This window comes from Prinia subflava, chromosome Z, assembly GCF_021018805.1.
Source record: "Prinia subflava isolate CZ2003 ecotype Zambia chromosome Z, Cam_Psub_1.2, whole genome shotgun sequence".
NCBI lineage: Eukaryota > Metazoa > Chordata > Aves > Passeriformes > Cisticolidae > Prinia > Prinia subflava.
The window spans coordinates 94,651,910-94,677,404 of record NC_086283.1 but is presented as its reverse complement, the minus strand read 5'-3'; the positions used below and the strand labels follow the sequence as shown (position 1 = coordinate 94,677,404).

At 38.8% G+C, this 25,495-nt stretch overlaps 1 protein-coding gene across 6 annotated transcripts in view; it reads right to left on the bottom strand.

The window, feature by feature from the left end:
• Nucleotides 1-25,495, bottom strand: part of ERBIN (erbb2 interacting protein) — a 117,132-nt gene that overhangs the window by 68,935 nt on the left and 22,702 nt on the right. For all 6 annotated transcript variants that reach the window (XM_063423957.1, XM_063423954.1, XM_063423958.1 and 3 more), the window contains one exon: nt 7,222-7,278. The gene's annotated coding sequence lies outside the window, so the exon portion shown is untranslated. The remainder of the gene's footprint in view (nt 1-7,221; nt 7,279-25,495) is intronic.

Sequence of the window (25,495 nt, the reverse complement as noted above, 5' to 3'; positions counted from 1 at the left end):
CCTAAAAGGACATTTCAGTAGCAGTTGAAAATCAAACCAGCTATCAGATGTCTATACAGAAAGGCAAGACAAAATACACAGTGAAGTACTTTTTAGTCCACCTCACTGTCTACAAACTAGGGGAGAATTATGGAGCTGAGCACATGTAAACACAGAAAAGGGAAAGATTGTGTTGGGGAGTATGGGTATATAACCTAACAAGATGCCTGACAAATACAGAAAGGCTTAAGTGGCCAACTGACAGAAGTCCCAACATTTTCATGTCGAAACAAAGAATTATGAAAAAAAGGTAAGGGTTTTTCTCTACCTAAAGCAGCAAAAAAGCACCACAAAAGACACCAAACCTCAGGCTTTGTGGTTTCTCAACAGGAGATGCTATATTGTGAAAAGCAACTGCACAATTTACATGAACGTCTTCCAGTTAAAAATAGCACTAATTCTCATGAATTTAGGAAAACTATGAACAACATAGTACTTCTAGAAAGAACACAAAACATGCTAGGTTTTTTCAGTAAATGGAGCACAGTACTATTCACTCTTTAAACTCAAAGTACTTGGCACCTCTTACTCATCAGGAAATCATCAGGCGGAGGGGGGAGAAGTGTGTAGGGGGTGGCACTGAGGCTTGGTACAGACTCTTCCCCCAAGATCAGTCCAGTCCTCTTGGACAGGAAAGGTGAACTCTTAAAATAAACTGCAACCACCATTTTGCACACCGTAGCTTTAAAAGTGTGTTTCTCTTCAGTATTTTTTCTTGTCATCTTTGGGAAAGGAAAGGATGGCACAAACCTGATAGCCACTGACAAGGACCTGAAATATGCAAAGACAGCCTGCACTGTGAAGAAATTTTCCCTTTGTAAGCATCATTGGAATTCTCTGGTTGAGGCGGTGAAGCCTAATTTGGTGACAATGCCAACTTAAGGTATTTTCACTTCTTCCTCCCTTCTCATCCAAGCTACTTCTTTGTGTCTCTTCTGGAAAAAAAAAATCCTCACACTGGACTAGTTATGTCATACATTTCACAGAATGAGACAGGCAAACAGATCAGTACAAACAAATTAACCCAAGTACTACACCCTGGAGAAAGAACAGGTGGTTAGAAACAAAATGGACACCCGTTTAATATGAAGCTATAGTCCGAGGCTTTCCAGTTCTGGCATAAAAACAACGCTCAACTGCATCCATGGCTGTGTGTCCTCATGCAGGCAAGGAACACCAAAAAACACCCTGTGCTTGCTCACACACAGCATTCAGAGAAAAAGAAATAAAAGGCATTACTCTGAAACAACAATAGTGAATGGTAACAAGAGGAGGAACATGTTAGTAAATACAGTGAATAGCCAATTGTTACACGAAAAAACATTAGGGATGCTTGCTAAATTTTTTTGAGAATACTAAGGGAAAAGAGAGCACAGAAATTAGGGTTTTTTACTGATCCAGCACATCAGAATGTAACCAAACCCAGCTGTTTTCTACTCCTGATTTGCCAAAATATCAAGTTAAAAGTTTTTCTTGGGGTCAACTACTTTGCAAGTTCTCAGTGCCTCTATATCTTAAAACAACCCAAAAAACCCACCCCAAACCATCCACCCATCTCCAAGGGCCAGGGCAGCAAGATAATTTCAATTAATCCAGATAATTCAGAAAAGCAACATCATGTATGAATTTTGGAGACATTTGCTTAAAATACCTTTCTTGCATTCTATAAATAAATTCTAACAGATTTCAATTTACTGTTCCTATTTTGTTTTGATTTAAAACAATCAGGAATTCTTTACACAATTAGAATGTGAAGCTTCTCATCAAACCATATTATAAAGTATCTTTACTTGTTCCAGTTGCAATGGTGTTACCTGTATCAGTAACATTTTCTTTGTTCAGCAACAGCATTCTCCTGTTTCACTGCACCTGAAGAACCTCTAACTAGGTATGCGTTGTAACAGATATTTTTTATCTGACAAGTTTATCTAAACTGCCTACACTAAAACAAACCTCAAGAGTTAATTTTTACAAGTAAAACCCACCCATAGCATATCAAAAGAACTCTTTAGAATAATTATTTCTATTTATTTTCTGCAGTAAAGCAGTCAGCAGTACTTGGCCATACCATGGCAAAAGTTTACCAATGACAAAACCAGAAATGACTCTGTCAAAACAGAACAGAAGTATTATTTTTAAACTGTGAAGAAAAAATCTCTGGCAAATAACCCATGTAATAAAATATTCTATTTCAAGTGCAGCCTTTAACTGAAATGCAGTAATACTCAATATCCTTATAAGCCTAGACCAAGACATCAGTAAGTCAGAGGTATATGGGAATACAGATCTGTAATTCAATTTTTTTGGAGGGAGACAACATGACCCAGCACACAGTCCAAGAAGTTCCTGCAGATCACTGATGGTAACTTTTTGACATAAGTGATAGAAGAGCCAACAAGGAAAGGGGTGTTGTTGGACCTTGTTCAAACAAGCCAGGAAGGACTGAGAATGTAAAGGTTTGGGGGCAGCCTTGGTTGCAGCAACCAGGAGATGGTGGAACTCAAGATGATCCGGTGTAGAGGAAGCAAAGCAGCAATCAGGACCCTAGATTTAGAACCCTAAACTTCCACAGAGCTAACTTCTGCCTCCTCAAATATCTTCTTAGTGGAATCTCATGGGTTAGGACTCTAGAAAAGAAGGGGCCCCAAAAAAGCTAGTCAATATTCAAGCACCATTTCCTCCAAGCTCAAGATCAGTGTATTCCCATGAACCAGAAATTAAGCAAAGGGAGCAAGAACCCTTTACAGATGAGCAGGAAGTTTCTAACAAATTTCAAACAGAAGAACAAAATTTATAGAATGTGGAAAAAGGGACAGGCCACATGGGAGGATGACAGGAACACTGTCAAAGAATGTGACAAGGAAGTGACAAGGAAGGCAAAAATCCACTTCCAGTTGAGTCTGCAAAGGAGTATCAAGGACAAAAAGTAGGGTTTCTACAAGTACATCATCAGCAAAAGGAGTACTAGGGAAAATGTGGCATCACTGCTGAATCAGATAGGTGTCCTATGAAGGAAGACAGAGAGAAGGTAGAATTGCTGAATGCCTTCTTTCCTTCAGTGTTAATTGCTGACGCCAGCCCTCAGGAATCCCAGACCTTGGGGCAAGGAGAGGAAGGCTGGAGAAAAGAAGACCTTCCCCTGGTCATTGAGGATTCAACTAGACAGATTTAACATTCCTAAATCCATGGGCTTTGATGGGATATACACACAGGTGCTGAGGGAGCTAGTAGATGATGCTGCTAAGCCACTCTCCATCATCCTTGAAAAACCATGGAGATGTGCCCAAAGACTGGACAAAGGACAAAGTTAGTCTCATCTTCAAAAAGAGCATGAAGGGCCCTGGAAACAACTGGCCAGTCAGCCTCACCTCCATCCCTGGAAAGGTGATGGAAGAGAACATTCTGGAGGTCATCACCAAACATGTACAAGAAAAGAAGCTCACCAGGAGCAGTCAGCAGGGATTCCCCAAGGGGAAATCATGCTTGACCAATCTGACAGCCTTCTGTGACGGCCAGGCAGGCTGGGTGGATGAGGGCAGAGCAGTGGTTGGTGTCTGCCTCCATTCTGCAAGGCTTTGGACACCATCTCCCATACCATCCTCACAGTAAGCACAGAAATTGTGGTTTAGATGAATGGACAGTGGGGAGGAGCAAGGACTGGCTGAATGGCAGAGCTCAGAGGGTCAGGATCAGGGCAGTAGAATCCAGCTGGAGGCTGCAGTCTCTGGTGTTCCCAGGGATCAATACTGGGGCCAGTCTCACTCAGCTTGTTCATCACTGGCCTGGCTGAAGGGATCCAAGTATCTCAGCAGGTTTGCTGATGATCCAAACTGGGGGAGTTTGCTCCCAGGCAAATACCCCTGAAGACTGATACCCCTGCAGGCTCTGCTGCCTTTCAGCTGGACCTTGGCAGGCTGGAGAGCTGCACAGAGAGAACCCTCATGAGGTTCAACCAGGGCAAGGGCAGGGTCCTGCACTGGGGAGGAATAACCCCAAGTAGCAGCACAGGCTGGGGCTGCCCCGCTGAAGAGCAGCTCTGCAGAGAAGGACCTGGCAGTCCTGGTGGATCTCCAGGTGCCAATGAGCCAGCAGAGTGCCCTTGTGGCCAGGAGGCCCAGTGGGATCCTGGGCTGCACTGGGCAGAGCGTGGCCAGCAGGTCAAGGGAGCTGATCCTCCCCTGTGCTGGGCCTGGGGAGGGCACACCGGGAGTGCTGTGAGCAGTTCTGGGCTCCTCAGCACCAGAGAGACAAGGAGCTCCTGCAGAGTGTCCAGCAAAAGCCACAGAGATGGTGAGAGTCTGGAGCATCTCTGATGAGGAGAGACTGAGGGAGCTGGGCCTGTTCAGTCTAGAGAAGAGAAGACTGAGAGGGGATCTCATCAGTGCATGTAAATATCTCAAAGGTGGGTGCCAAGAGGATGGTGCCAGACTCTTTTCAGAGGTGCCCAGACACTGGACAAGAAGCCTTGGTCATAACCTACTACACAAGAAATTTCGCCTTAAGATGAGGAAGAACTTCTGTACGTTGAGGGTGGCAAGAGCACTTGAACAGGCTGCCCAAGGAGGTCACGGAGTCTCCCATTTCTGGGGATATTCAAAACCCTGATAGACCTGTTCCTTTGTAACCTGTTCTAGGTGACCCTGCCTTGGAGGAGATGATCTCCAGGGGTCCCTTATAACTGTAACTCTTCCGTGATTCTGTGAATTTAAGGCAAGATCTTTTACAGCAATATCCTTACCAAAGAAGAGAGAAAAAATACAGATTAAATTTACAGGAAATAATTAAATTTTAAAATGTTCAGATAACCAAGCAACTGTACTTTTTACTTGTTTAATATTTATATTTCCTTTTCATAATAACAAAGCACAGCAACACACACACACTGTCATAACACAACTGCAGCCCAGGTAGCTGCAAGTATGTTCTCACACATTTTCTTTTGCTCTTTTTCTGAGACAGCCCTAGAAAATAACTTCCATCTGGACAGTAAATCTATCCAAGTAAGTGCCAGTGTAACACTTCCTCTAAAGAATGGTTTCTAATTGGATACCATTAGAAACACTGCTGAGATTAGCATTAGAGCTGAGCTTCATTTTTGATGTTTCACTTGATTGCATATTCTTTGGGTGTGTATTTGTCGTGTTACTAAGAAAACCTTAAGAGGGAAGAATAAATTGATTTTTAAAACTACTGCATTTGAATCTCATCCACTTCTCTTCCTTAGATCCAAAATTAAAAAAAGAAAAAGCACCTTATAAATGCAGTGATTTTTACCATGGCAAACTGAAGTCTGAAGGAAACTGGAGGAGTCCCACAAATCTTCACAGAATATGCAACAACCCAAGCTTCTTTAAAAGCCATGACATTGATATTTCAGTATTTCACCACCGATATTTTCAGATGGCTAAAAAATTCCTTTACATTATGGAACTGACATAGTTCGGATTTAATTTTTCTCATTTTTAAGTTAATACGTAGCCAGAAATAGGAAATATTTATCCCAAGAGGATATTGAAGTGCACTCCATCCCCCAGTAGCCACATCATTAAAAAAAGATATAAGCAGTGGAAATAATCACAGCTACTATATACCTAGTAATCACAGCTATTTGGTACAGCTAACTGGAAACAAGCAACTTCAGAACTGCTTTGCTTTCTGAATCCACTAATTTCTACATCAAATAACCTCATTTTCTTTCACTGCTACTGTGAAAAAGATCCACAGAAACAAATTCCTGACTTTCTATACAAAGAAAACAAAGAAAATTACATAGATAGAGACACCAGACTAAAAGACAGCAAGCTTCTGGCAGAGATAAAAAACCATAATAAACAGCTTATGCTTCAGGTTTAGTTTTTTTGAGGGATTACTACTGTATCAGAAAATATTTTGTTTCACATCCAGCCAACATGCATTCCACAGAAATGAAGAGATGCTGTGTTAATTCCTCTAGTTATACCACCATAATCAAAGAGATGAATGAGCACAGTGGAAGGGAAGGCGAGAGGCATTGCTAGTCATTTGCCCACAGGAAGAAACAAACCTTATGGTGCAGCAAGCACAGCTGAGGCAGTGCAGCAACAGCACAGATTATTAGCTCAGTGGAGAATGCCAAAGCACACAAAGCCTACAGCATTGTAGGCTACACAAAAGGTTAGAAAACACAAGCATGTGCACATGCTTCTCTCAACTTAAGCATATGCTGTTTATAGAAATGCCAGATAAAATATGCAGAAGATTTTGTATCCTTTGAACCAGTATTTTATAGTCTCAAAACTAGTCATTGAGGAGTCAATATTTATTAGCATTTCCACAATCTGAGCAGCATTAATTAAAAAATCAGAGCAGATGGAAGCTGCTGTCATATGCTGTTGGTTTTTTTTTTTTTCTGGGGCATGAGGGGGACTAGGCAGTAACAGTTCTTCCACAGGAATTCATATAGACCTTCTGACGACTAAATATTCTACTGGGTACTTTTTTTATTCATGAAAAATACTCTACAAACCCTTACAATATGAGGCAAAAGCAAGTTAGTGCCAGCTGCACTGGCAGCATTTAATAAAGAAAAAAGCTGATTCTGAACATGTGTTGCTTTTCCATAGAGCTTTGAAAGCAAATCAAACTTTGTCTTGTTAACACTTTTCACATTTTTATGTATGCTCTCTAGCTAAAAACTATTAACACAGCAGTAACAGAGAAAGTATATGATATGATGTATGTAGGCTTTAGAGCAGCAAACCAAACAGGCCAGTAGGAGGCTCAACAAAAATTTTTAGCATTTTTCAAATATCTTTTATCCAAGTTTTCAAAAAAAAAAAACCCAACAAAAACTGCTTATCATTTCTAACAACTGAAAAAAAATTACAAAACTCAGTATTCTAAAGTTCTCAAGCCAAAACACTTAAAAATGGACACTGAGCTTTAAAACAGATTTGTGTTTCTTTTCCTTATATTGTCACTTCTATATATGCACAAAAATACATGTAAATGGATATAATTTATTTGGGTCTTCAACAGATATTCAGAGCTAAAAAAAACTACCTTCAAAGTAACACAAGATATGATGCAGAATAAAATTCAAGTGCTCTGAAGGCAATTATAACAAAATATGAATAAATAAGAGTATTTGTATTTTAACACATTAGGCAGTTGGTCCAGAGGAAAGAAAAATAATGTACTTACCACTGTGTTACTTTCTTCTCCCTGCTGCTTCTTCCCTGAGCTTTCAAAGTCAACATTCTGTTTAAGACAAAGGGACAAATTTTAGCCAACCCTATCACTACTACATAAGAACAAACTATTATTTTATTGTATTGTATATTTTTTTGGCTTTCGTAGTTTTGGTTTTGTTAAAAGAAAAGTTGTACATGTGTGTGAACAACAGCTCGAGTATTTCAGAGTACATGAAAGACTTCCAAGACAGCAAAACTGCATATGTTCTTTTGAAAGAGATAATTCTTCTGTGTACAAACATTGCTTTTACGTTTTTCTTTTAAAGCACTACCTACAAAGTTGTTTCATTTTTATTCCCTTTGTAGTTACTATATTAAAATATTAAGTATCACAGAGATTTCTCTTGCACACAGTTCTGAAGGATTCTAAGAAAAAATCCATCAAAAAGAGCATACTTTTGCACTGTTAACTTTAAGAATTTTTTAGAAAGTTGCAACACTTTTTATAGGCATAACAGATGTCTGATGTTAACTCACTGATACAGAACAATTAAAAACCAGTGAAAGCATCCAGTGTTTTTAACTGAACACACACAAAATTAGTGGCTGGACTGATAGAAAGGATTAATTTTGCCTCCAACAAAGGCAGAAGTAGAACATATCTTCAGACTGACTAAATGTCACTGTAGTCAAACAGATCATCTAACTGAGCACAAAGTTATGTAGAGCAGATAAGAAGCTAAGTCAAGCAGAATATAATCTGTCAAGTTTTCAGTATCTAGAAAAGAATTTAAATTGTGGGGATCACAGGTAGTGGCTTCATTCAGAGGATTTGCCTATAAATGGAACTATATTTCATTTCTTTCAAATAAAAGCAGAATTAGGCCACCATAAAATAAATAAATAGATCCTGAAAGAGATTTGAAATCAACTTGTTCTAGAAGAAAAGCAAGTTCCTTCTTCTGGAGTAAGAAACAGGACAATGAACTCCCAGAGAAGACAGAACTGCCACAAGGATTGCACTACAATCAACTTCTGCATATCACATGTCCTATTCCTCATTTGGGAGTCACTGGTGTCAGCTTCTGCATTCATACCAAATGAACTCCAATGTATTACACTGCATACGTTTATATATTTTATATACATCTCTTAATGGAAGAGCATCCAAGACATGCAACTAGCAAGGGGTAAAAATAAAGCCAAAAGCCTTTCAAGTTCCCTACTGAAATATAAAAATATTCCTAATAATTTAGCCAGTCTCAGAAATGCAGAGCAGAACTACTCAAAACAATTTAAAAGATCAAGAAAGAAATGAGCGACCAAACCAGATTCTGAAACTTGGTCTCTTAGAAGAGTCAGTCAAATTACCATGTGGCTGCATGCTTCTTTCCTTTCCCACAGCACTTTGGTCCTACTACAAAACTATGTGATCTTTACAAAAGCTATTTCAGAGGCACTGTACACAAACTCCCAAAGAGAGGAAAGGCAGGTCTGCAATAGTTTGGCTAGGATAAGCAGAATTCATCCAGAGAACACAACAGTGCAGAGCTGGATCTGACAGAGACAGTCAGGTGATTGTGCCTCGGAAGGATAAAGACCTAAGGTCAAGAGTCTGCAGGCAAACATTCACAGTAGACAAATTATCAAAGAAATAGCTAGCCCCATAATCATCACAAAAACAATAAACAAAAAGGGATTACTCTTGCATCATTTCCTGACACCTGTTTCACTGCCTCTGTTGAAATGCCTAAAAGAATAAAATCCAGTGGTAGGGAGTCATAACCATTTTAACTGTTTGCAGACTTCCAACCCAAGCACAAGGAACTCATCCAGTCTCAAACATCCAGAGGCAATAATAGAGCAAGTGTGTGCATGAGGGGAAGAATACATCACACTATTTGGTTATTTCACGCTGCTTTAGAGATTTAGCAGCTACACAAGTCTCTGAACAAGAGACATTAGTTACCAAACCAAACAAAAGCAGTCAACTCAGTGCAACTCCCGTTTCCATAATGTCACTTGAAACTGTGACACTGAGTCACATAACCTTAAGCCTCTACAGCTAAGAATGTGCTGTAACTATAGCTGTAAGCACTGATGAGTGTCCAATAGCAGAAACCCCCTATAACCACAGTTTGCAGGAAAGCACAACAACCTCTCTAAGAAAATAAACTGGGACGTTTGGACAAGCTCAAAGTAACCACACACCAGACTGCTGTAGTCTAGAAGATAAGGGGCTCCTGTGTTTGTGTCAAACACCAAAAGCAGGGTGGCACCAGCCAAGGACTGTAGGTGACAACAGCCAAGGACTGCTGGCAGTAACGCTGTGAGAAAGAACAAGATGTGACTGCACAAGGGGCATACAGAGGTAGAACAGCACTTCTCTGGGACAAAGGTCTTTGATTTACCTCCTGGAGATAAGCACAACTCAGTACAGCACAGAAAAATGAGGTAGAGAAGCAAGTACAGACCACCAAAGCCTCAAAGCCCTCTGACCCATTTCCACAAGAACCTGGAACAATGGACTGTGAGTGGTAAGCAATTTGCACAGAAAGCATGACACTTATCTCCAGGGCAGTGAAAGCTTATCTATTAATAGGTACCCTGATCTAAACACAGGCAGTGGCCCCAGGACATGTCATCAGCTGAATTGATGCTGCAGCCAGGACTGGTAATCTCTTCCTTTCCTTCCTCCTTCCCTTTCTTTCTCCCCCTCTTTAATTCATCTCTCTCTCTTCCCTTACATTCTACCCCTTTATCCAAAATCCAGTGCCATGTGCTTATATAAGAAGCCAGGGTACTAACATACCAATTTCCAAGCCAAGTGTGTAATTTACTAATAAAACTTCATAAGCTTTTGTGGATCATCTGACTTCTCATTCCTTTCAACCAGTGAGTATCTACAAATCTTGGGTGCTCCCTTCCCCCTAAGGGTGCAACATCACAAAGATCTCAGCTAGTTCAGATCACACTTTTCTAGTTGTTTTGCAGAAGTGGTAACAGGTCCATCAGATGACTAGTGCCAACTTACCCTCAAGGTAAAAATACCTAATGAAATTTTATTTAACCATATTCAAGCACATTATATCAATCACATCAGACTGAGTCTCAGTATGTTTCTCTAACCAAAAAGCTCTAGTACTCAGTTTGATGGAGGGAGTACTTGGGGGAACCATCTTATGTATCCATCCTATTCTTACTCTTTCTTAATTAAAACCCAAATGCTACTAGAAAAAGCTTGCCAGGTGGACTGCCAGTCTGACCCAGAGCAGCTGTTCAAATCACTGTACTCCTGGGGCTGCTCACAACTAAGTGAGCAAGTATTTCTCATTCCACTGAAGTATTTCAGTTCCAACTTAACACTGGCTGTAGCCTACAGAGGGTGAAAATAGGGACAGATAGCCTAAGAAAAATAGTGAAAGATTGTCTGAGCAGTCAGGGATCGGGTTAGGAAAACTAAAGCACTGGTAAAATTAAATCTGGCCAGGGCATCAAGGGCAACAAGAAAAGCTTCCGTAAGATGGCTCCTTTGCCATACAGAGGGAATTGGACAAACTTCAGAAGCAGGTCTGCGAGAACCTCCAAGTTCCACAAGGCCAAATGCAAGGTGCTGCACTTGTGTCAGGGCAATCCAGCGCATGAACACAGACTGGGAGGGGAACTTAGTGAGAGCAGCCCTATCAAGAAGGAGTTAAGGGTTCTCCTGGATAAAAAGCTGGACAACACTGTGTGCTCACAGCCCAGAAAGCCAACTGTATCCTGGTCTGTATCAAAAGAGCAGCCAAGGGAGGTCATTCTGCTCTTCTCCTCTCCCCTTTTAACACCCCACCAAGAACACTGTGTCCAGTACAAGAAATGCTTTACCACGAGGTTGATGAAGGACTGGAACAGATTGCCCAGAGAAGCTGTGGATACCTGCCTTTGGAAGTGACCACAGGATGAGCGTGTGAACATGATGATCTTTCCAGTTCCTTCCTTAAAGAAGGAAGGTGATTTCTGTTTTTCCTAAAGGCACATGGGTGATAAAAGGAAGACTATGAAAACATGGGTCCTCTCCAAAAGAAATGGGAGAACTGGTTACCTGTGACATGGAGAAGGCCAAAGCACTCAATTACTTTTTTATCTCAGTCTTCACCAGCAAGTTCTCCATCCACCTCACCAGAGCTGCTGAAGGCAAAGGCAGGGACCAGAAGAATGGAAGAACTAACTACCTGCTGTAGAAGACCTGGTTTGAGACCATCTAAGTGAATGTAAAGATTCACAAGTCCTTAGGACCTGGTGAGATACATCCACAGATCCTGAAGGAACTGAGAAAGGAAGTAGGTAAGCCACCATCACACTTGAGAAGTTGTGAAAGTTCTAATGACTGGGAAAAGGACACATAACCACCATTTTTAAAAAGGAAAATAAAGACCCGTGGAATTTACAAGTCAGTCAGGTCTCACTTCACTGCCCATAAAGATCATTGAGCAGATCCTCCTGAAAACTCTGTTAAGGCTCACAGAAAACAAGGAGGTGGTTTGTGACATGGAGCATGTCTTCACTAAGGGGAAGTCGTGTCTCACAAATGTGGCTGCCTTCTACAATGAGGTTACAGTTCACCTCAAATCCTCAGAATGCTTTCAATTGCTTTTGGAGGTCAACCTTGTGAGAATACCAATGTACCCAGAACATGTAGCAAACTTTCACACAACAGATCAGGATATAGAGTTATACTTTGGTACAATGAATGAGGCACAAGCAGTTTTTACTTTCTTGAAACTGTTTAACAAAACAAAAAAACAAACAAACAAGAGCAAGAGAGAGTGGGCAAACCACAACATGCTCTTCATTTCAGAAGGGTTGGAAGTAAGTATCTTAAAAATACCCCTTGATAACCATCCCCCATTTTAAATACTTCAAACAGTAAAATCAGCAATATATTTCTTTAAATAACTCCATGAGAGTATTGCAGAATCCAGATTATCTGTGCTTGTCCTTCAACATCCATTCACATTCAGCAGGAAAGCGCATTTAACTAAAAAGACTTTAGACTGATCAAAATTATCCACACCAGAGACTCTCATTAAATAGAGCGATTCCATACTAAACCACTAAAATCTGTCTAGTAAACCAAGAATAATTTTAGGGCAAGGAGATGAGTTGGTATTGTGCCATTTGAAATGGGGGTGAGGAAGATGAGGGGTTACAAAGCAGACTGAGGAAGAGCAACTGTATGCACCACTGGTATCACTGTACGCACCACTGGTATTGCTGTACAAGAAGACTTTGCCTGCCAAAGGATACCCATAACCAGATTTAAGTTTTTTTTAAATATCAGGGGAGTACATGAAGATGTGCATTATCATTTCATACACAATAATAAGTAAGCTTTACTGTCAGTGTTTACTGGCAAGATTTTAATTCACAACCTGCCACATCAGAGGGAAATGTGTGCCTTACAGTGAGCTAACTTGAACAAACAAAACAACATATGATTTTGATTGAGGAAACAAAAGACAAACACAGCTGAGAAAATATTTATCTCTAGACAGTATATCTTTTGAAATTAAACATATTTTGCACCAAGTAGAAAGGCCTGCAGACCACAGACAGCTTAGTTCATCTCAGATGCCTGGACTGAGGAACAAGGACGGATAAGAGAGGACTGGGGAGACACGAGAGATCCAGAGACCATTCTCTAAACCAAATCCATCTTGCTTTTCCTGGAAGCAGACGCTGTCATCCTGCCCCACTGTTTCTTATTGTTTCAGTATCTGAACCAAAGACGGATACTTAGAATGAAGCAAATAAACACTGAACTGTCTCATTAACAGAAATCTACCAAGCATCAGGGAGCAGAACTATCTTTCTACTGATTTTGGATGGTCAAGTCTAAGATGTTAATAACAAAACATTTCCTCAAGCAGCATGAGGCTGACCTGCTTGAGGATTTGTTACCTCCTGGAACCAGTGCTGTCACAGCTGCTGACAAGCAGAATCCCGTAATGCAGGAAGAGGACAGCTGATGGCACATTCTAAGCAGCCACACAAAGGTTCACATTTGCTTCCAGAATGCCCCAAAATAACCTGCTGGTGTACTGCAGGGGACATGCAGTTCAAGAGTGTTCTGCCAAGGGCTACGGGCATGCTTACCAACATATGGAATGCAAAAGGCATTATGATAGGTGCCCAGACTGGGTAACTTGCCATATGACTTCTATTTTATTGTTAAGAGTATCACTGTTCTGCCAGTTTATCTACAGTTCCATGAGAGGTCTTCAACTATCTTGAAACTTAATGGACTGGCTAGAGTGCAACAAAGTGAAATTGTGTTATTTACAATATCACAACAGCATTTTTGCACAAGACAGTTAAGGAAACATTCATAACGATGCACACACAAATAAATCAGAGCTGCTAGATTTTGTGGTTGACTACTTTTCCTTGGGGAAGCTGGTCAAAAAAGGGTCTCCAAGGCATAAATGAAGACTGCACCTGTGACCTCAATTTTTTTAAAGGCAGCATTTCCACCTCTGTGGATAGAGCTACAAAAACCTTGTCTAAGCATTCTGAATGCAAATGGTGGTTTTGCAACAAAACAAACATACCTCGGCCTAGGAAAATTGTCTGGTGTTCAAAACTCCCTTTTATAACAGTGCAGTTAGTGCAGAAATGAACGGTTTGTCTGCATTTGATCTCACCAGTGAAAAACTGCCATAATGCACATGCACCAGATTGTAGGAGGTTTGGATCTCATCAAACTGCAAGAAATCATTTACAAATCAAGATGCCTGTTTCCCAAAGCGTAAGCCTCGCACATATGCTCTGAAAAGTTATTCTATAATATGAAGAACAAAATACCAAGATGTTATGATGCATAAACACTTAGATCTGCAACACCCTCAGAAGGCATAGCTGTTGCAGGTGAGAATCACATTGTGACTTTTAGTTGCTTTTAAATCCCATATTCTCCAGAGGAGCAATAAGACATAGCACTTCTTTTACTTTTTACATTTTACTTTCTTTCCGCAAGCACTGAGAGCTGCAGAATTATGGAGGTTCTTAGGCACCTCTGCAGTTTATGTGGTCCAACCCACCACCCAGCCAGCCTATCACACCAGAGCACACCAACATCAGATGCTACAAAGTCTAGTTCTACTTTTGAGTTAAGGTCAATGTCAGTTTGTAAAAAAGGAAGCAGATCAGCTGGATTATTTGGAAACATTTCCAGGGGAGAAAGCTGAGACTTAGTGGGTTTTGTTAACCATGGCAATACATGTTTCTGTGCCTCCACTCAAGCAAAATTGTCTAGTCCATGTTATTACTATCTTACATACTTGTTTTCCAAGTCTTACTAAAGCAACTGAATAATCACATATTGATTCACTCATACATGCATAATATAAAATGTTCCAGCTGACATTAAAAAAAAGGTATCAGGAAAATCTCTTTGCAGAATGAAGATGTGGCTTATATCAATATATTCTGCTTTACAGCAAAGTAGAGTTGGTTTACACAAACTTACAACTTATTAAAATCTATAAACCAAGATTGCTTTTGATAATGGTAAATGCAAGGGGGATTAAACTGTTACTGTATGCTGTTCCTAATCATTCTGCTCAAGGCATTACTAATGTTTACTGTTTCTGTTATTCAATACCATCACATTAGCTCAAGTAACCAGAAACCAAGACAGAAATGAAAACACAGAAAACAGAAACAACACTGGTTTTCTACTCCCATTTTAATGCTAAAAATTAAAATTTTAGGAAGGCTTTAGAACATTACTATTCATGGCATCCTTAAGCACTGATTTAATATACACCTGTCTTAACAAATACACACAAAATAAACAAGTTTAATGATTTGTTCATAACAACTTGTTTCTTGTCTTTAAAGTATACAATATAGCAGTACCTGAACTTAAAAAACCCCAACCCAACTAAAAATAAACCATGTACAACACAAAACTACCAGAGGTGGTTTTGTAGACCACTTATCTTGATCTCACAGATCATTCTCAGGGACAAAACCGGCACATTTCAGAATAGCAACAGTCTGTATCTTGTGCAGTGTCACAATTCTTTACCGAATAATTTTTCTAAAAGTGACAGTTGTGCTAACTCAGTGACTAAAAGTGAGCAGCTGTGCTCTGTTGTTAGTGGTAACAGAAAAATCCAACTTGATTCCATATGGGAATTATAAAGACAAAAACAGATTTTTTTTTTCAAGCTACAACAGCTTTCACACAAGCTTCAGCCATTTCAAAGATTTCCACTGCTACTAACAGAACTGACATTAACTTTTGAGAGAACTGAACATACCTATGTGACCCCAGGAGGCCAATGAGCACCACAAACAATGTGACACAAGCACTCAGTACAACAAGAGTTATAGAGAAAACTATTTAGATCTGGTGCCCTCACCCTCTGCTCCTATGTGGCCCTGTTCCTTTTCACCCCTGCTCCTCTCGATTCTCTCATTTCCCATCAGCACATGGATCCTAGACAGTGACCATTCCAAAAGGTGAAAGTTTTTTCAGTCCTATTGTTGTGAGCCACAACAAATGTGGTCAGAACTCAGCCTTTTTTCACTGCAGAAGAAGCGAGACTGATGATGCGAAAGATGAGGAATGTGGAAAATTTGGAGAACAAGTGACTAGGAGAATAAGAATACATAAGACAGAATTGAATTGGTAGTAATATTTATAAACAAAAAAATTCAGTCATGTACACACACTAAACAACAGCAGAATGTACACCGTATCTAGAAAGGACACACTTGATCAAAAATTAAGTACGTGGTTTAATTTGTATTATGGTATTATCATGATCCTTGTTTCTTTTTGCCTACTGCCATTCATCCGATAAACCCTTCTTCCTCCCCCACTTCATCACACCCACTTCTTTTATTAGATATTGAAATACTTTAGGGAGGGACATATCTAATTTTATTTGTGCAGTACTTCAGAAATATGGCCCCAAGTCTTATAGAGACCACGGGCATGTATAAAATGCTGGTGCCAGCCAACACCCACACTTCTGCGTGCAAACAGCACTTGTCTAAATAGTGCCATAAGTAGATGCTGACTCACTAACAGATAACACGTTAACTACTTAATATGAGGAAAAAAGAAGTGATCTATATGCTAAAGCAGATGTGTCCAAGCATGAGAGAAAGAGAAAGCACAGGGAATAAAAACCTGTATACTCAACTCTCCAATAATATGTGAAATTTAATCAAATAAATCCTAGGACAAGTCTTCCATCTGAATGAAATCAAGATTGTCACAGGCATTCTGAAAAACCAAACGATCTAAGGTTCAAGTCCTCTTGGACAACATTTGAATATAGGTTTTCAGTACTCCAGATGAACCACCTATTCTTTTATACCCAAACAGTAAGACCAATAAAGATGGTAAATTTCTCTCCATTTAAAACTTAGGCAGTCAGATATACCTTCAATATTCTTGTATCAGGCAGATACTCTGCCAGTTATGACACAGGTTATGCACAAAATCAAACCCTAGAGCTGTTTCAAACTATCAGAACACAGATGGTCATGACAGAATTCAGACTACAAATTTTACCAATTCTGAGAATGTTTGTGGCATCAAATGTTTGAATTCATCTTATGCCTATAGCCTTTTATGGCTACTGCTTGGTCCAGGAGATACTGCAACACAGTTTGAACTGTTAGACGCCTGAGGTTTTATACTTGAAATTACCAAATTATGCATAAAATACTGAATTCTTAGAATTAATAAGACCTATGTTGTCTTAATATATTACGAAATCTGTGTTAGGAATTGGATGAATCTTTTACATTTCACATAGTTCAGAAACATAATTTTATAGCATAATAGAGATTTCATATTTAAATTGTCTCAAAAAGAGAGAAACTAATAACAAGCAGTTGCTATAATTGTGTACTTAATTATAGATCTCACACTACCAGCCAAGTCATTGTTAGGTTATGTAAATTCCTGAGTTCCCTTTCCTTTCAGGGCAGAGGTGAGCAGCGTTAGTCAAGCAACACTTAAAGCTATTTTTAGACGTCATTTCCCCCTTACATGTGTAGAGGCATAACTTTCCAATTAAAAATTGCCTCGATCAACCTTTTACTTCCTTCTGCATTTTTTTCCCCACTGCTTTACAAAACTGAATTAGGAGACTGGCCAGTTTACAAATATAATCAGCAATCTGACAACATGCTTCCAAAATTCCTAAATATTCATAGCCACGAAGGAAATTAACTTCAGCTATGCTCTTAACATGCCAAGTGAAACAAAAATATTTGTATTGTTATTGCTTGTCTGAGTGGGTTTAAATAAAAAAGGAACTACCAGATACTTGTTACAGCTTCTACTGTCAATTATTGCACACACCACCTCGAAATTTAGTGTTTCTATAAATAGTAACAAAAACACCATGAAGAATGATACATTTCTATATTGAAAACAGAAATTATATAGTTGAGCAGCAACTATGTAGAATCAGAGATATGGATTTTTAAAAACACACTGATCTGAAGTAGGGACATACCCTGAAGGCAAATGTCCAGTATCACAACTTCTTTTTGTAAGCACTGGACGACTGAACAGGTGTCTTCCTGGAAGCTGGTGTTTCCTGTTTGAATTGATACTAAATTTTTAACTAACTACAACAGCTACTGATTGTGACTAAACATATAAAACATCAAACCAAGAAGTATTTTTACCCTACTACGCTTCACACAGGCATGCACCATCTGTCACCGAGGTATGATCTGTAACTGTGACATTATCACATTACTCTGGAAAAGACTAATGCTACTGCCTAATCTCATGGTTTGAGCCAATTTCTAAACACTAAGCCTTGGCTTGCTGTCAGATCTCACTACCTGCCTAAGAACCAATAATGGAGCACAATTGTCACTTTTTATCATATAATTTAAAGCTAACCAACCTGTTTGCTGCAGCAAATTTATAGTCTGCAAATACTGTTAGAGGTGATTTGTTTCACAGATGAAAAGATGCTATACAATTCCCCTGGATTTTTGCAATGTAACAGTATAACAATCCCCCTCTACACAAAAAAATCGTGGCCCATAAGCTACCTGAAATAAAAGGCTAACAGCTCATTAAGGTAATAAAAAATTTGTGTTATTTAAAACTGCAGAGCTGCAAAGTAATTAATCCTCAGCTCATAAAATAATTTAAGGAAATTAATATGCTCAATTTAACTGATTGGAAAACAGTTCTAGTTGTTCCTGTCTAAAAAAAAATCCCTCTGCTGATTTAACTTGAAGTAACCAATGCAGACATAGCTTCTCAGTCTGAAAAAAACAAACCCACAATTGTTACTTAAAAATCATTTGTGGATGCCAGTCTGTGGAAAGGAGCACAGATATGAGTTTGTTATATTCCCTCCAGTAATGAGAATGCAGCGAGGGTTGTTTTGTCTTAGTTCTTACCCTTTTTTTGTTAAATTTAATTTAAACCAACACAGCATCACATACAGAAAGGGCTGTTTGTGTGTAGTCTGCAAATCAGTAGGTTTCTCCTCGTTACCAATTTCTCATTCTTTGCATGGTTGTCTTCTAAAAATATACTGCCTGGAGGAATATGCCCTTCAGATACTGATAGGAGCACTACCAAAATGCATGCCCTAAAATGCATTTGAAGATTACATCCATACATCTTCCAAAATACTTTTCACTGTAGTTGCCCATTACAGTTCAGAAGGTCCTCCAGTATTACGTGAAATGCATTCATTGTTAGATCTGATAGCCAAACAATGGAGGTTCTTAGGGGTTTCTGGCTTCTAGATACTACTCCATTCTCAATTCTGAGTAAAGAAAAAACAATCTGATATGAGCTTTAAAAAGAACCTAACATCTTTTTAATCTAATATAATTTTTTTCTGAATCTTCCAGATCTTCTCCAACAAGCTAGTACAAGATTTGGGGAAATCAATTTAAAAGTTTGTATTTAAAGTTTTCCTAGCAACAAAGCAACTCATTTGTTTGTCTGCAGATTACTGGATTCTAATTTCTAGGAGCAAAACTGCTTTAGATGACACCTCTATGCATTATTCTGTCTAGCAATTACAGAACTAAAAAAAGAGAATAAAATCAACCCTTTTCAAGAGGTTGATTCCTAGCATTCCAGTCAGCTCTGTTAACAGTTGAAAAAGCACTAGAATTTTTCAACTATGGAAAAAACCTCAGTACTAAAGATCAGTAGTGAGATTAATGGACTTACTTCATTCTAGATACCAGCTTTCATTTTAATACCATTAAGGGATTAGAATTTAGACAGACTTAAAATGATGGACAAAATCACTCAACAGTTTTAACGTATGTGCTCTATGATGATGCACATAGTCCAGTTTTCCCATAAAATTACAGAAATCCAAAAAATAATGGACATGAAGTTAATCTTTTCTAGTGTTCACAATATTAAAGGATTGTGCTCAAAATAAATGCTAACAGTATGACACATAAAAGCACAGACTAGAATGAGCATTAGCAGTAAGATAGCAGTATTGTTATTAGCACCTTATTTAAGAGGAAACAAACATTTTCAACCACTTTGATTAGACTGGCAGGCCAGCATCTAGATCTGAAATAGCAAATACTGACAGACAGAGCTTAACCAATTTATCTAACACCCACTCACTAGATTAAGACTAATGAGCCTTAAACTTAAATCTTGCTAGATGTAAAAATGCCCAAGTAATCATACTCTACAGATACAGAAATCTTTATCTCCCGTGGTTACTGTTTGCTTTAAATGCATGTGAAGAAAACTACGGTTCACACACTTGAAAATGAGGAGCCTTGACCCTAAGTCAAAATTTGGCTCTTTCAGAGGTCTGGGAATAAAAAGGAAAATAAGGAAAGGAGAAGTATCAAAATATAAAAGTGGGTAAAGAAAAGCTGAGTTGAGTTGCTAATATTTCCTATCAGTCCAAGACTTCTCAGAAAGCAAGTACAGGTCTACAGGCGATCCTTCCAGTGACAAAGTCCTCAATAATGGTGAGAGCTCCTGAAGAGTCACCTCTCTTGCTTCCTTATCTTTCCATTGTGATTTCTTCTGCTGTTGGGTCTGCCCATTCACATCCACTCTTCTGCTGTTTATTCTGTTTCAACCTGCTTTTTTCATATCCCAGGTTGCTTCCCCTGCCTTTCTAATACTGGTGTCCCTGACATACTTCCATCTCACATGAATTTTCCACATAAGTTCAACTGGGGATTGTCTACCTAAATTCAACACAAAACCAGAATATAAACTCAGTCACCAGCAACAATATTTTTATCACATACTTTGCTTACTTCTGGAAATCACCAGTACCTTGTCCATTACTCTGACCCACTACTCCCCTAGCTTCCTTATCCTTTGAATCCCTGTAGTCACACCTGTGCCCAGCCCCAAACACCCAAAACAAAACCTTAACCCCATAAACTTATTACAAAAATAATTTCTAGGACACTGTTTAACTGTATTGCTGGTTTAAGTACCCCTATTTTGCCCCTTTTCTTTTGAAGATATAAGCAGCTCATTTTCACTTACTTTTTCAAACTATTTACTCATTCAAAATCAAAAGGGAGATTCCTCAGTCAATAAAGTTAGCTTCTACCACCATCTATCTAGCTTCATCAATTATTCAGAGCAACTCTCGATAGCATTTCCACATAGATATATAAAATGAATTCACTGTGTATTGCTTCGTATTTTCCTTGTCTCTCGCCTTCACAACAATGCTTAAAAATAAAATCCCAACAGCTGCCAGGCTGCTGTTGTGCAAATATTACTGCTCATCAAACTAAAGAGTGTTTACCATCACCATCCCCCACTTCATCTGCTCCTCCACTAAGTCACCCTAACCTGATCTGAAGAACAATCAACCTGTTGTCTATCCTACACTTGTGCTGAATCACGAGAGCAATTCCAGTTTGTTTACTGAAACTCATTTAGGTTACACAAAGGGTAATCATAATGCTTTGGAAAATGATTGATTTTACCCATCCCGAATGAAAATGCACTATATATGTTACACCTATACAAATACATGCATAAAAAACAAATTGTACAGCTATGCTGGTACAAACATTTAGCCTTCCAAGAAGAAAACTTAAAGCAGACCTATCTAACTGGTGTGTTTCTTTACTGTTCCAAATCATAGTAAGCTTATGTAAGCTTAGTAACTTAATACAAATTAAGTTTAATATAAACCACAAAATCCAAGAGAAGAAAAACTTTGAGTCCTGATTTTTTTTTCAGAGAGAAGAACAAGCCCACAATTCTACTGTGACAGGCAAGAGTCAAGCAATTTCCTTGCTATCTGAAAGAAGGTAAGTTTTTTTCCCTTGTGTCCAATCAGCTCAGCTACAGTTATACAAATTACCTTTGTGCTTTCACAGAATCACAGAATGGCTGCTGTTGGAGGGGACCTTAAAGATCATTAGTTCCAACCATGTTGCTCCAGGCAAAGGCACTTTCCACTAGATCAGGTTGCTCAAAGCCTGATGTAGCCCAGGATGGGACATCACCAGCTCCTCTGGGCAACCTGTTTCAGTGCCTCACAATCCTCACAACAGAGAATTTCTTTCTAATATCCAATTTAAACTTACACTCTTCCAGTTTAAAGCCACTCTCTGTCCTATCACTACATGCTCTTGCAAAAAGTCCCTCTCCATCTTTCTTGTGAGACCTCCAGGTACAGAAAGGTGCTGTAAGGTCTTGCTGGAGCCTTCTCTTTCCAGGCTGAAGAACTCCCAACTCTCTCAGCCTGTCTTCACAGAACATTTACTTGAGCCCGCCAATCATTTTCATGGCCCTACACGAAACAGACCTGCAAAAGTTCCAAACTTTCTGGAAGTTTTACCTCTGGATTCGAGGGGAGGTACTTCAGCTCCAAAATAAATTACAACATTTGTCACTGAATGGAGATTTAGAATAACTCTGGAATAATTTTTACTCAAAGTCTGCACTGTAGCACAGAAGATAAGGAAGGATTGAAGCAGGAAGCATATGAAGATCTAAACTGAGCAAGAACATTCTTTTGGTTGAATTTTACATGGCTTGGTATTAGCAAAAAAGACCAGAGAGGCTTCTCCATCTAGCCAAGAGTCAAATCAAGCAGTTTTTTATCCTTAACCAGCAGCAGTTAAATGCAAAAGATAAGCAGTGCTCTTTTCTCACTTACATAACTAGTTCAAGGGGAGAGAAAGGCAGCACAAGAGTAAAACATTGTTTTACATGGTATTCCAGGGAAAATATTAATCCTCTACTATAAAGCCAGAATCAATCCAATTAATTACAGGATTACAATCAATTTTCTGACTGATCAAAAATTTTAAATGTGAATCATTTGTCTGCTGAATAAGCCTACCAGGGAATCAGTTTGATCATCAGGTTCTTCTCAACATGCTCAGTTACAAAAGTCTCCTATTTTGCCAAGCAAATTAAACATATCTGTTAAATTTATAAAAAAATAAGTATATTTTGGTATATTTTATCTAATTCTCACTCACTTTAGTGGTCCTAACAGTAGCATCCTAAATATCTTAGGCAGACCCCCTTCATCCTTTACTTTTTGAAGACTTCAGCTTCTAACCCACAACTCCTTGCTACAGCATTTTCCCCTTCACTTAATTAACACGTGCACTTCTCACTACTATATTAGCCTGTTTTAGATTCAATGTTTTCTAAGCATCTACTAAAACATCCCTTAACTGATTTCCCTTTAAAACCGAGTAGAAAAAGGAATTTCTATACAGATGATTTCACTGAATGGCTTCCAAGTGATCTTTATAAAAAGGAACAAATAAATGCTGCTGATTAAACTTCATAGTTATTATGTACAATCAAAGTCAATTCACAGTCATTTATAATTTATCAAAAACAAGGAGGTTTTAAATAAACTACTGGTTATTTGGCTCCTTTCAATAATAGGTGTGACTCCAAATCCTTTTATAATTACTTCTAAAAATACTGCATCCATCATCTTTTTAAATGAACATTTTAGTATTAGTAGTACAAGACCACCTGCATATAAAATTAAGTTTCCTGTACTTAGGGAGTTAGTCATCCTGTATGTGCCTGCAATTTGATAGTCTACAGCAAGCTATTTCTGCTGTGGCCACAGAGAAAAACAATTGATAAATGTTATTTTTTTCAGTTCTCAAAAATCGAATTGTCCTTTTTCTTCATTTTGCCCTTCCTAAATTGCAAGCAGCGATTTTAACCAACAAACACATCACTTTTTCTACCAAAGGTCAGTGACACTACGTAGATCAACCATAATCATTTTCTTTTCTCCTTCAAATAGTATCCAACACTTTTTTCTTTATAAACATTCTCAGAATTATTCATCTGCCCTTCATGAGCAGTATTTCCAGCATCTTGCATTTGCAGTAGAAAGAAGTTGGGTGTTTTTCCTTTTGCGCATGTTTTAATAGATATTCTACTTGTCTCTTCTCTGTAACTAACGTTTCCTTCAAGTGTTCTTTTTGAGGAAGATCCGTCATTTCTTTTCACCCTAAAATCAAGCTGCTTCTTCATAAGAGGAAAATCCACTCCTTTTACACCACTTACCTAGTCTGCTAGCTCAATCTTGTCTTTGTCCTCATTTGCTTATCAACAGAAGTGTCAGAAGACTACTTGAACCTGCAGAAACACTATGCCTTTTGTCCATTTATACAAAAATGACAGTCTGTCTTGGATGGCTAAAAGTCCTCACAGATATATAATCTGCAATACAGCATTCCAAAACACACAGCACTTCTCATGCTACTTCCGCCCTATAAATCAAAGCAAGTCATTCTTTTTGCTTTCTGTGTACAAGGCTTCTTTGGACTGAACTTGATGCAGGTTGGCTAGCTCCAGATTTACGTGGTTTTATTTAGTGAAATCCAGTATTTCCCATCCTGATGTGGAATTCTGTAAGACATTGATCTGTACAGCTCCCCACACCATTGTTGTCTGATCCTCCTGACACAGCAATGATACAGGAAGAAAACTGTACTTATATAAGCTTGTGCAATTAAATTTGTAAACTCATACAATTCTTCATATAAAGAAAAGTATTTTGGCAGAAAAACAAACTGTGGCACATCCATTACAACTACCCACAGCTGCTTGTGACATCACCAAAGTAAACCATTCTATCAGGCAGTTCTGTCTCACCATCATTTCTTCCCACTAGGAGGAAAATACACTTTCACATTGTAATGTATACAACTGGATCATTAAGAAAAAAATATCCTGGGGTTAGAGAGGGAAGCAAGAAGCAAAAGGAAAGGAGGAAATTGTCAGAGAGGTCTGTGAATGACACAGAAGCAATAACTTAACTGAAGAAATAGGCACTGGCATTCAAAGACAACTCTCCAAAGCAAGTTTACTTGCCTACATTAGCTTGCACTTGATTCTGTCTCCTTGGAACAATGCAGATGGAAAAGAAGAGGCGAGAGGGAAGAAGAAGCCAGAATGTGCCATGCTATTTAAATACTTCAGAAGAACTCTCTGCACACTTCCCCTGTGACACCACCACACATTCATGACATTGTTTAAGAAGTTTTTTATTTGCTAGCTACTTAGTTAAATTGACAAACAAGATTCAAGAACTGCTTACGTTACGCAAGCATGAGTCCCCAACATCTAACCTTTGCAGAGAATTAAACGAAGGTGCCTCTGTGGAGAAAGGATGTTTTCCTTACAATACCAAATTCTGGCCATGTGACAGCCAGCAAGCTTATCACAGTGGTCAACCCTATGACAACCTAATCTTGTTTAGACTCTCCTAGCAGAACACATTTTAAGGGACAAACTAACTATCATTCCTTGTGTGTCCTTAAATGAAAAAAACCATTCAACAAAGCAGTCTAGAATATGTTAACAGAAGTGCCTATGGATCTGAGAATCATTTCAGTTATTGAGGCAGCTTGTCCATAACCTCTCCTGCACTACAGGGAACACTGGGATCACAGAACAATGAGTTCCCCAAGTGCACTGCCAAGATAAAATATATCTTATGTTGACTAGTTTAATCTTCACAGCTGAAATACCTGAGATATGTTTGAGCAGGCACTCCATGCCAGAACTCGTCAAACATAACTAGGAAGGGGGAGATTTGGGGCAGCCCTTTATTGCTACAAGGAGAAATGAATCAGCAAATCCAGAGGACTCACAGATTAAATATGCAAACCAGAGCTTATGTAAGAATTTTGGAACATGTCCAATCTAAAGAAGTCACAAGAATACTGAAGGGATGGTATATAGGGCATCCTTTTCAGTCAAGGCAGTTTTCTTTATT